The following is a 12822-nucleotide window of genomic DNA, read 5'->3' on the forward strand; positions in this document are numbered from 1 at the left end:
AAGGAGGAGGCAACAATGCTTGATTAGAAATGTACTCATTATCTTGCTCATGTAACTGAAACCCTTCTGTACAGTATGTTCACAATAAAAATCTTTTAATAAAAAGAAAAGAAAATACATAATGAATTGAAATTTTTCTCTGTTTGAAGCCAGATCCTCTTTTTACATAGATTCTTTTACTTGTATAAGAACAGTATTCCAGTTGTTCTTTGAACAACACACTCGAGCAATTCTTTCTCTTCTTCCTATGTTGGTATTTCTTTTTCCTATATCATTGAAATCAGTGTACAACACTGACTGAATTTCTAAGGAATATACTATTGTTTCCCATTTTCTTTCGAAACTCCTCACGTTTTTACTTCTATTACCCCATCAAAAATGTCAGCCTCTTGTTTTTCTCCACATTAGTGAGTCCAATGGCCACTCTTGCCTGCATTGGCCACTCTTGGCAGCACATTCTCTTCCTTGATACACCTTTCTTGTACTTCCTTCAAGTACTTGAGTTCCATTCTTCATCAATGTTTTGTCTTTCTCAGTCTTGCTAACTGGGGTCTCTTCTTCGCTGAAACCTGTTACTGTTGGATGACCCCAGAGCCTTTTCAGATTTTTTTCTTCATAATTATCTCCATTTATGTCTTTGATGATTTTAAATATAATCCAAACATGGTTTTAAATATAATCGATATGGAAAAACTCACAAATTTATATCTCATTCAGGTCTTTATCCCAAATATCACATTTGTAATACTGTCCACATAATTATCCACTTGAATGTCCAAAGGACATACGAAAATCAATATGCCTTGAAATAAACACCAACTTACATCACATATAACCTTCTGCATATTAATTGGTAACTCCATCCATCTAATTGCTCAGGATAAAAAAATAATAAATAATATGACTTTTCTTTGCTTTTAATCTCTGTATGTGTACTACCAAACACTTCTAATTAACTTCACTATTGCTTGACATTTGATTTTAAATATGGCAGTCAATGTAATGGCATTAGTACTTAAGATGGATCATCTCATCTATCTGCTTGATATTCATGCAATGCTTTCCATTTCCATGAGGCTAAAAGACAAAATTCTAGTTTCATGTGCTAATATTCTTCCCTTCCTCCCTCTACTTCAGGACACTTTCTTCCTTTTCTTGCATATGACAAATGCATTTTTCACCTTATTTTTTTCCTTCAGCGGCATCCTCAGCTTACATAAGGATTATGTCTTTCCATGCATAGATATTATCTAACTTTTAAAAAAGTTCTGTTTGATAGACACACGCTACTACTTGAAAGATGTAGCTAGTCATTTTAAATTATTAATTTTACTTAATTATTTTATTTTTTAAATAGAGTCTTAAATTTAGCCCTGGGGCTGGTCATAGATGGCAAAGCTGCTACTTCTGCTCTCCAGCATAGCTAGTATTACAAGTGAGGACCACCAAACCTACCTTATCAAAAGACAATCTTCAAGCCCTCAAGCCTGTAATCCTAGCTACTCAGGAGGCTGAGATCTGAGGATCACAGTTCAAAGCCAGGCCTGAGGAAGAAAAGTCCCTGAGACTCTTATCTCCAATAAACTACTCAGATAAAGCTTCCCTCAGGTGGTAGAGCACTAGTCTTGAGAATTAAGAGGCTCAGGGACACCCCCAGGCCTCGAGTTCAAGTTCCAGTGCCAGGAAAAAAAATTCTCAATGCTAACCTCACATCAATATTTACATGGAACTCGAACATCCTCTTTCAAACCCTACTTTCCAGTGCCCTAGTTCCCCCCACCCCAATGCACCCTCCTGCCTCTGTCTGTGTGTGTGTGTGAGAGAGAGAGAGAGAGAGAGAGAGAGAGAGTGTCCTGGGACTTGAACTCAGGGTCTGGGCATCATCTCTGAGCTACTTTTGCTCAAGACTAGAGTTCTCTCACTTCCGGCTTTTTTTAGTGTAGGTTATTGAACATGAGAATCCCACTGACTGCTGTCCAGACTGGCTTTAAACTGCCATGCTCAGATCTCAGCTACCCTCAGCCTGTAGGATTACAGGCGTAAGCCACCAGTGCTTAGCTCTGGTCCTCTTAAACACTTATTATCTATGAGAACATGAAATAACTTACTCATTGTTGTTGGGTTTTTTTAAATACTTTTTTATGGTAAAAGTACTGTACAGAGGGGTTACAGTTACATGAGCAAGGTAATGAGTACATTTCCTATCAAGCATTGTTGCCTCCTCCTTTGTTTTTCCCCTACCATCCCTTCCCTCCCATCTCCCTTAAATTGTAAAGTTCGTTTTCAACATAGTGTCTTGTACATCGCATTGCTACAATGGATCAACCTGTATCCCTATTTAAGCATTTTGTTTTTTCCCTTCCCTTTCCCAAGCTAGAGATGTGTATACAGGGCACCAACATCAAATACTGTGAAAGCAGGGGTTATACCATGGGGGAGGAACATACAAAGAAACAAAAACAATCACATGGTACATTATAAATACGTTAGGAACAATAGCAAGAAAGAAAAAACTCTTTCTTTCTTTCTTTCTTTCTTTCTTTCTTTCTTTCTTTCTTTCTTTCTTTCTTTCTTTCTTTCTTTCTTTCTTTCTTTCTTTCTTTCATCTCTGTCTGTCTCTGTCTTTCTTTCTTTGTCAGTTGTGGGCCTGGGTGCTGTCCCTCAGCTCTTGAGCTCAAGGCTAGCACTCTACCACTTGAGCCACAGCACCACTTCCAGCTTTTTCTGCTTATGTGGTGCTGAAGAATTGAACCCAGGGGCTCATGCATGCAAGGCAAGCACTCTAGCACTGAACACCTTCCCAGCCTGTTTCTTTGTTTTTCTTCTCTCTCCTCTCAAATGTAAGAATTGTGGAATCAGAAATCTTTGTTCCATTCAATGAAGTGTTCTTCCTTGGATAAACAATGAATAATCATATAATATTATAATAAATATCTTAACAGAATATATTCAAAATTATCTGATAAGTATATCGATGGATAATCTAAACCATTTAGAATGACATGTCTCAATGCTTCCCACCTTAGCACTCCTATATGTGGGTTGCAATTAATGCTTTTTTTTCTATTGGCTTTAACATCAGAACAGTTTGATGAATTAAGACATTCTTGTCTCAGTTTTCTTTTTTGTAATTTCATTACTAGCAATCAAACTTTGTGTGTAATGTGGAACTCTGCCCTGGCTGAGTAGTAAATATAGGAATAATTTGATAAAACATCACTTCTGGGGCAAAAAAAAAAAAAGCACACAGTGTTGAAACCCTATGAGATAAATAGTACAGAAAACCAATTAGGTGCTTCACGCAGTGTTGTAGTGTTACTTTAGAAGTAGAAGATGGGATTTCTGTTGACAAGCCTAATTTCATTGGAACTGGCTTGCATCAAGTGTAAATAAGATTTCCAGATCTTACTGGCTTTCTTACAGAAAGATTAGACCTACTCATCCCACTAATGCTACCTGCTCTATGTATGCTGTCCTGCTCATCTTGAACATGTTGAACAATCCCCAGTGTTTGTGCTCACACTGTTCCTTTTGTTCCTTCCTATTGGATTGATCAAAGATGCAAGATGTTTAAGTCCCTATATATCTTAGCCTACCATTGACTACTTGCTGGAGTTTAATGGGGATGCATATGCATATACCTAATTAACAGGGAAATTCAAATAAGGATTATCTCTGATAAAAATTGGCAAGTATCATACTGGCTCTAATGAAAATCACACTTCATTTCCATTTATTAGCTTTCCTTTACTAGTTTTGTGCATATGGATACATTGCTATAATCCATTTTCATATCTCCCTACATTCTGCTCAAGAGATATTCTGTCCATAGACAATCACTTCTCACAAGGTCTAAGTTGCTGGGTTGCAGTATATTTTAATGTTTTGATACTTTTACTGCTGTTTCTCATCTACTCATTGCGTTGGATGTAACAGATGCAAATTTACTGATAGAAAACCATAGAATAACTGCAAATGAATAAATAAGAAAATAGGATTCAGAGAAATTTTATTTATTGTTGAAGTGAAACAAATGGTAGTAATGCAACAAAACTAATGGTGAAAAGGAGATTGCTTTGCTTACAATCATTTTCAATATTTGAAGTGTGCAATAATTCACCAACTTTTCAACTCTCATCTGCTCTTAACATCCACAAATGATAAAAGTGCCAGTAGATACATACTATATATAAAATATTAGATTCTGTAGAGGTTTATCTAACTGCTTTCTTGAAATGACAATACTAGGAAACTTATTCAATATCTGAATAACTACAGTGATTCTAAATTTTCTTTCACATAGACAATAATATGCCTTATACTGACAACTTCTTTAAAACCATGTCATTTGTTTTTATTCAACTTTCCAGTAAATTACCTTCAATTCCACCCATTTTACCTTTCCAAGATTTCCCCAATGTTCTATCCAGCTCCAGAATCTTTATTTTATTCAGACCATTTTATTCAATAATAATGTTCAACTACAACAAATAAAAGTCAGTAACAAAAATATCATTGATCCCCCACCCTGCCCTTCCCTTTATTTTTTCCTATTTTTCTTTACTGGTGTTTTAGAGATGATATACAGTGGTGTTACCTTTACATACATCAAGTAATAAATACATTTCCTTTTGCATAGGATCATCTGTTCCCTCATTCTCTCCCATTCCCTCCCTCCCATCTACACTCTTAGTGGCATAGTTCACGTTCATCAATGTCCAGTGTATTCCATTGCTGCACTTTTTCACCATTTTTCCTCTGATTCTGTGTCCTTCCCTCACCCACCCACAGATGTGCACATGAGTACACCATATATAAGGTAAAGAACACAGAGTCATCAGAAATAGAAAAAACAAATTAAGAAAAAAATTCTTTGTTTTTATATCTTTTTTTTGGGGGGGGGAGGTCTGGTCATGGGGCCTGAACTCGGGCCTGGGCACTGTCCCTCAGCTCTTCAGCTCAAGGCTAGTGCTCTACCACTTGAGCCACAGCGCCACTTCTGGCTTTTTTCTTTTTGCTTATGTGGTGCTGAGGAATTGAACTCAGGGCCTCAGGCATGCAAGGCAAGCGCTCTACCACTGAGCCACCTTCCCAGCCCCTGTTTTTATATCTTTGGAGTTCATTTCAGTATGTATGTTATTTTATGTACATAGGAAGAGGTGCTTAGGTATTGCACCTTTGTGATTCTCTTCTGACTGTCCTCTTTTGGCCTCACTGTTGGTGAGTATTTAGAATTCTGTGTAATTTGTCATATCCCTGTGCATTTTAGATCTAACTTCTGCACATCAGGGAGAACATGCGTTGGCTCCAGAATCTTTATGATTGACTCATTACAGAAGTTATTAAGTTGACGATGCTTTACTTACTCAAATAGTTCAACTAACATCCACGTAATGTATCCTTTAAAGCATGTTCCAATTTTCTATCCTACTCAGAGATTTTATTTTTTTTAAATAAGGTTTTTATTGTGAAAATACCACACAGAGGGGTTACAGTTACATGAGCAAGGTAATGAGTACATTTCTTATCAAGCATCGTGGCCCCTTCCTTTGTTTTTTGTCTACCATCCTGTCCTCCCATCTCCAGGACTACACTCCCCGCTGTCGTCGTCTTCCTTGTCCCCCGCCCCACCCCCTGCCCCTCGCATCCCTCCCCCGCCCCGCCCCCGCCAAAGTTGTAAAGTTCATTTTTCTACATAGTGTCTTGTACATTTCATTGTTGCAATGGGTCCACCTGTATCCCTATTTAAACTATTTGTTTTTTCCCTTCCCCTCCCCAAATTATACCAACATCAAATACAGTGAAAACAGGGGTCATACCGTGGGGGAGGGACATACAAAGCAACAAAAAAATGACCTTATAAATACGTTACAAACAATAGTAAGAAAGAAAAAAAACTGTATCCTTATCTTGGGGTTCATTTCACCTAACAGCATCTTATCTGACCTTAATTCCTGTAAGTGAAAGACTATATTAAGTGCTGCACTGTGGTGGTTCACGCCTGTAAGCCTAGCTACTCAGGAGGCTGAGTTCTGAGGATCGCGATTCAAAGCAAGGGCAGGAAAGTCCGTGAAACTCTTATCTCCAATAAACCACCAAAAAACCGGAAGTGGCACTGTACCTCAAGTGCTAGAGCACTAGCTTTGAGCTGAAGAGCTGAAGGACAGCACTCAGGCCCAGAGATCAAGCCTCATGACCGACAAAAAAAAAAAAAAAATATATATATATATATATTAAGTGATTTTGTCAGATATCACTCTTTATGAAAACATTTTATATTGATAGTAGTGAATATATCAGGCCTCTAATTTTACTGTCACAATATTGCTTTAACTAGACATATGTTAACTTTGATAAGTTCTATAACACAAATGTGTTGGAATGATGCCTCAAATTTTTTTCAAAAATCCACCCATTAGACAGGGTCTCACTATACAGCCCAGGGTGGCCTTAAACTTGCTTGTAACTTGACATCTTGATGTCAACTGCCTCCAGTCTGTGTCATGATTATAGTTGTGCACCACAAACCTTTGCTGGAAATTGAAATCTTTGATGAAACTTACACCAAAAGATTGACAAGAATCTATCCATCTCCTACAATATGATTTGATGCTGATAAATCTGTGTTGGTGTTCTTGAGAAAGCTTTAATTAAAAGGAAGTTAAAATGTAAGTTTATTCCTTGTTTTTCATTAATATATCCAGAGATTAGAGCTGTGTTACAGAATCATTTTTCTTTTCTTGCATTTATTTACCTTTAAAATGATTATAGCAGTACTTGTCAATAGATTACAGACACCAAGGAAATAAATGATAAAAAAAACACTCTTAAAACATATATTGCTATGTAGAAGCAAAGTGCTTAAAAATCGAACTGAGCATGTCCATTCAGTTAATGTCCTAATAAGAAGAAATTCTACACATTTATTTATTTTCTCTGAATGCTTTCTTGAACATTAACACAATTCCAGGTGTGGTGTTGCTTATTGTTTGTGATCTAGCAAGAACAGATATTTTTAATTTCTTTTATGTATAGAAATAGCTGGTATAAATAGCAGATATCTAGCATTTTGAGGCATCTGTGCTGACCGAAGAGCATATATTTAAATCAATATTTCAGTGGAGGATAAATGAAGAAAGCTCATGGAAATCTGATGGAATGAAGCCTATGGGTGGGTTACAGGATGTGTGGTGACAGATGTCAAAATAGAGGTTAAAAATGAGAAAGTAAGAATGTGATTCCTAAATGACATCTGAAGACTCATAAGGAATTGGTAGAGAGATACTAACTACAGACTAAAGGTATTTGCAGGTACCGTGAAGGATCGTGAAGGAGCTATGCACTAAATACATTTTCTGTGAAAAAGAATGAAGAGGTGTAGTGTGGTGTGAGTGAGAGGATGAAGATTCAGAGAAGGATGCTATTTAGGAGCTCCTACACAAGAATGGAATGCTTATCAACATGCTTCTGTGAAACAGGATAGATTGCTTTTATAATGAGACTATTTCAAAAGGAAATTAATAGTACATATTGTGTTCTTAGAGCCTAGATTCCCTATTATTTTCAATACTTAGGATTCAGCATTGAGTCCTTCACTGTTTAGACTGTTTAGGATCTTTTTCCTCCTCCCCCGCTTCTTTTTCTTCTTTCTCCTTCTTCTCCTTCTCCTTCTCCTTCTCAGCCGCCTCCTCCTCCTCCTCGCAGGGTATTGAAGTGCCCAGTCACACCATGTATTAAATAATTTAGGAAAAAGGAGCTCTTCTTCCTATGGAATAAAAATATTAAAAAGTTGGAAGGTCATCTGCTCCAGCTGCTTGATTGGAGAGTTTTAGATTCTCCAGCAACACAACAGAGAAGTTTTCTCTGTCCCTGCTGGAAGGAACCTCTCCCATGACTCATGGCTTTCCTTCTCTCACCAGAAACAAAGGATTTGTAGTTGAGATATATTGAAACAGGAATATAATTCCTTCTTTCTGTCACTAAGACTGTCCTATTTTACTTTTATCTACCTAACAAGTCTCTCTCTTTTCTTTAGAATATGGAGTGTCTTTTTCCCTACTTTTCATGATTCTAACATTTTATACCATACTAAATACCCTAGATTTATTTCTCACCTTACTAAGAGTAGGAAACTCTCTTCACTCCTTACTGTGTTCATTTTTTATACTGTTATACTGTCTCATTTGCTATAAACTACTTCCAAACATTGTGCCTTTAAAGTAACACCTTTCTTCTTCCTCCTCAAAATCTGATGGATCAGGGACACAGATGTAGTTCAGCTGTGATGCATTTTGACATCCTGTAATTTTATTAGGGTTTGTACATTTCTCATCTTCTAATATTATGATACAAAGACTAAATTCTCTCCAATGGTTTTATTATATTACCTTTCATGAATGCAACACTAAACAAGTTACCCATTGCTGGCTATTTAGCTTATTTCTTATTTTTTACTATTGCTAACACTGTTTGAATTAATGTCTTTTATAGACTCACTGGAGCCTTTCTTGAATAAATTATATAAGCAAACTTGCTGACTAAAAATGTACATATTTATATAAATATTAATACAAATATTCACAGAAACTACACAATAAATAATCAAAACAAGATGACTTCTCTCCATTTCCATTTTTGAATTAAGATTTTTCATTGTTATTTCAATTTGCATTTGAGAATTAGTAAGATTGAACATCCATGATTGGTGATTATTTACAAATCTTTCTCTGAACTGTCTCCGTATAGTTTCCCATTTTTATTGGGATATCTTATGTTTTGCTGTGTGGAATCTTAGCGATATATGTAGTGAGGCTTGATAAGGTAGTGTTTGAGGACTATAGTAAATGATTTTTCACAAATAAAAAGATTGTGTAAATTTTCTTATAATGTATTTTCCCTACAAATTATTTTAGAATGTTTGAGGTATACTCAGATTCTTTTTTTATGTTTTATGGCTTCTAGGCTTGGTTTCATCCTCCTCAATTTTGCAAATTGTGTACTTTTATTTTCTTTTAGGATTTTTACTGCTTTTCAGTCTATCTGAAATTTATATTGAGTATGTTATGATGGAGATTGTATTTTTCTAAAATGGATAGCCAGCACGTACATTATCATTTCTTTAAGCATGGATCATTTCTGAACTAATTTGGAAAATCAGATTCCTCTAGATCAATGCCATATCACACCACAACTGATTTGTCTCTTCCTCCATAAATTGCTTTAGCTCCTCTAGCTGCAGAGTTCCTTATTATTATTAAAATTGGTGAGTATTCTTGCAAACGCGTTTTTTCAAAGGAAATTGAGAAAAACGTTTATAAATATGTTATAATGTCTTACAGTTCTTATTGAGCTCATTTTAAGATTAATTTTGGGAAAACAGAAATAATTAAGTTCACTCCCAAAAATATATTCTGAGTTTTTAAAATGTTTATGTTTTTATGGATGTTGTTTTATAATCCTAAGACTTGTGGAATTTTTCACAGAGCTATTTTCTGTTTATTTTTTTAGAAACAAATTTATTTATAGAAACTTGCAAAATGTTTTGAACACAATTTTCTTGGTAATAATTAGCAGAAACAAGAGGGGTATTAACATATACTGTCAGTGGTATTTAATACAGAATAAAAGATTGCTTATCCACTATTTTCCATATTCTAATTTTTAACAAACATAGAAAAGAAACAATATATATGAAACAGATTTGCTCAATATTTTTAAATTATCTTTCTAATTGGATGGATATTTCAATTTCATATCTCCTGATATGGTTGGTTGAGTGCTTGCCTATCTTTAACAAGGTCCTAGGTTTGCTCCCTAGCACCATAAGAAAAAAAAAATCTCCAAATTAAGTGACCTTTCATTTTTTGAGGGGGGGGCAACAATATTCTGGAGCTTGGCTCAGAGCCTCAAGCTTTTTCAATTAAGTTGGTGCCCCACTACTTGAGCCATGCTTTTAGTTCTGACTTTTTGCCAATTAATTGGAGATAAAGATTTCAATAATTTGTTTACCCAAGCTGGCTTCAATCTGGAATCCTCAGATCTCAGCCTGTAGGAATGAGCCAATAGTCTCCAATACAACAATTTTGGAAAAATATTAGCAAACTTCACAAATTTACAATTTTTCAAAGAACATTAAGTACATACTTGATAAACAATATATACAGTATTTTTCACTTGCAATTGAAAACATAAAAGTACTGAATGAGTAAAAAAAAAATCACTGAACTTTACAACTTTGGTGGGGGGGAGGGGAAGATAGGGTAGGGGGAAGGGGGGGAGGATGGGATGGGAAGGGGAAACAAAGGAGGAGGCTACAATGCTTGATAAGAAATGTACTCATTATCTTGTCCAGGTAATTGTAACCCCTCTGTACAGTATTTTCACAATAAAAAAAATCACTTTATAAATGAATAGTTGGCAGTTTGAGTTATTGAAGTTTTAAATTAGATCAACCACCTGGCTCGGTGGTAGCACATACCACAACCAGCACTCGAGAGATGGATGCTAAAGGATATGGAGATGAACACTAGCCTGGGCTACACAGTAAGAACTTGTTTATAAAATAGCAAGAGGAATATGAACTACTAACTATGAACTATTATTGACTTATTCAAACAGTACTATGTTTCCTTTATCCTTGGATAACAAGATTCCTTACAGTATGAAAAGAGACCATCCTTTTACTGATGAAAGGCTTCTAATCTTACTCGGTTTGGATCTTCAGGATGTCTCAAGGCAATTCCATTGCACAGCAGCAGCTCAATATAAGGTGGCCAAAAGGAAGCATTAATTTGGACATAGGGATCATGTGGAACATCAAATATTCTATTTATAAGGATCTCAATTATCTCATTCAATGTTATCAGCTGTGCAGTTGGTTCAACGTTTGTCTTTTTCCTTTTAGTTTTTCCGTCAGGCAGAGGAAAACAGTATTCAAGAAATTCACCCAGGGCAATCAAGAGTTTCTCCTTGAATTCTTTTATAATGAGTATTTCAGCTTTCGTCTCATTAGTCATTTCAAGTCTTGATTTAGAATGCACCTCAATCTGACTCTCCACTTTGGATTGTAGTAAGAGTGTCTATTATTTGTTGCTGTTCATCCAACCACTGCTGATGTCTTGCAAAGTCTTCCTTTAACTTTTTATTCTTTGACTGAATAGTGGGTAGTATAATTTCAAGATCATTTTTCAATTTTTGTAACTCTTCCTTCCCTAATGTAGTTAAAACATCATCAGTCAGAGGAATTACTTCAGGTGTTTCATTCTGCCATTGCTTGAATTCAGCAGTCAAGCATTTCACTTGCATCATCAGTAATGATAGCTGTGCATTTGAATTAGTGAGTGTCTCAGTTCCAATAAGCGGCCATTTATTCGGACAATTTTCCATATCTTTCCAGAGTTCTTCACATTCTTTAATAAGTTCTTCTTCAGAATCTATAACAAATTCTGTACCTGTAGTACTATCTGGATCTAGATCTTGTTCAACCACAGACATATTCTTGGTGATTTTTCTTAGCCTTAAAGGAAAAACCGCACATGGCTGCGAGCAGAAAATTCTGGGCCAAGGAAAGGGTGTTTATTCTTCAACATGAAAGTCTTATTTGTTGTCATTAAGTTTTCTTACCTAAGAGAGATCTCACTCATTAAATTACCAAAAATTTTTACAATGTCAAATTTTGTAGCAAATATTGAATCACTTTAACAACTTAACTCATAGATTTTTGGCTTGTGAGTTGACTAACAAATGTTCTATGTAAAAACCAAACTAAACTCAAATAATAATCATTTAAATTATACTTTTAATTATAAATACTATTTGTGTTTTTGTTGTATAAGTATATTGAATAGATCCTCTTAAGTACTGTAACATAAATTTAAGTAATAAATATTTGTGAAAATAGATATTTGTAAAAAAAATCAAATTTCCTGGGTGACTATAACATCATATCAACCATTGAATTGATTACTAGAATTGAGTAGTTTCTAAGTAAAATTTCCTTCCAATGTGCAATGTAGTTGGCCATTTAGGGACAATCTAATAAGTAAAAGAGCAAGGTAAGGACACAAGTGTTTTTTTTTTTTTCCCTTGCTATTGTTTCTAACGTATTTATAAGGTACCACGTGATATTTTTGTCGCTTTGAATGTCTCTCTCCCACGGTATAACCCCAGTTTTCACTGTATTTGATGTTGGTATACTTTGTGGAGCAGAAAGGAAAAAACAAATAGTTTAAATAGGGATATAAGATGACCCATTGCAACAATGAAATGTACAAGACACTATGTCGAAAAATGAACTTTACAATTTAGGTGGGGGGGGGGGGGAGCAGAGGAATGTAGTTATGGAGGTGAGAGAGAAGGGATGGTAGGGGAAAAACAAAGGAGGAGGCAACAATGCTTGATAAGAAATGTACTCATTACTTTGCTCATGTGATTGTAACCCCTCTGTACAGTATTTTCACAATATAAACCTTATTAAAAAATAAAAATACAAAAAAGAGCATTGATTCATTTGGGAACAAAAGTGGCACTACCATCTGCGATTTAGATACTGTAATTGGTTTTTTTTTCATTTTAGTTACTTAGTATTTAACTTTTGAGGAGCATAAGAATAGTTTCAAGTGAAAGTAGGAGAAAAATGAACTTGTAGCAAGGCAAGAACTAAAAAGATGAAATTACATCAAGAACCAGAATAGCACATTGAGGGTCAAATAATAAATAAAAATGGAAATTTTTAAGGAATAGATTTTTTTGTCTGTCAGGTTTTATCTTTAACAGTTGTTAGAATAATGGCTACCTAAAGAGTGCCAATATTGTTCGATGAAT

At 35.3% G+C, this 12822-nt stretch overlaps 1 pseudogene; it reads right to left on the bottom strand.

The window, feature by feature from the left end:
* Window positions 1-10574: 10574 nt before the first annotated feature.
* Window positions 10575-11529, bottom strand: LOC122109592 (annotated as a pseudogene).
* Between the last annotated feature and the right edge of the window lie 1293 nt (window positions 11530-12822).

Source organism: Dipodomys spectabilis, unplaced genomic scaffold, assembly GCF_019054845.1.
Source record: "Dipodomys spectabilis isolate Male_0828 unplaced genomic scaffold, ASM1905484v1 ptg000002l, whole genome shotgun sequence".
Classification (NCBI taxonomy): Eukaryota; Metazoa; Chordata; class Mammalia; order Rodentia; family Heteromyidae; genus Dipodomys; species Dipodomys spectabilis.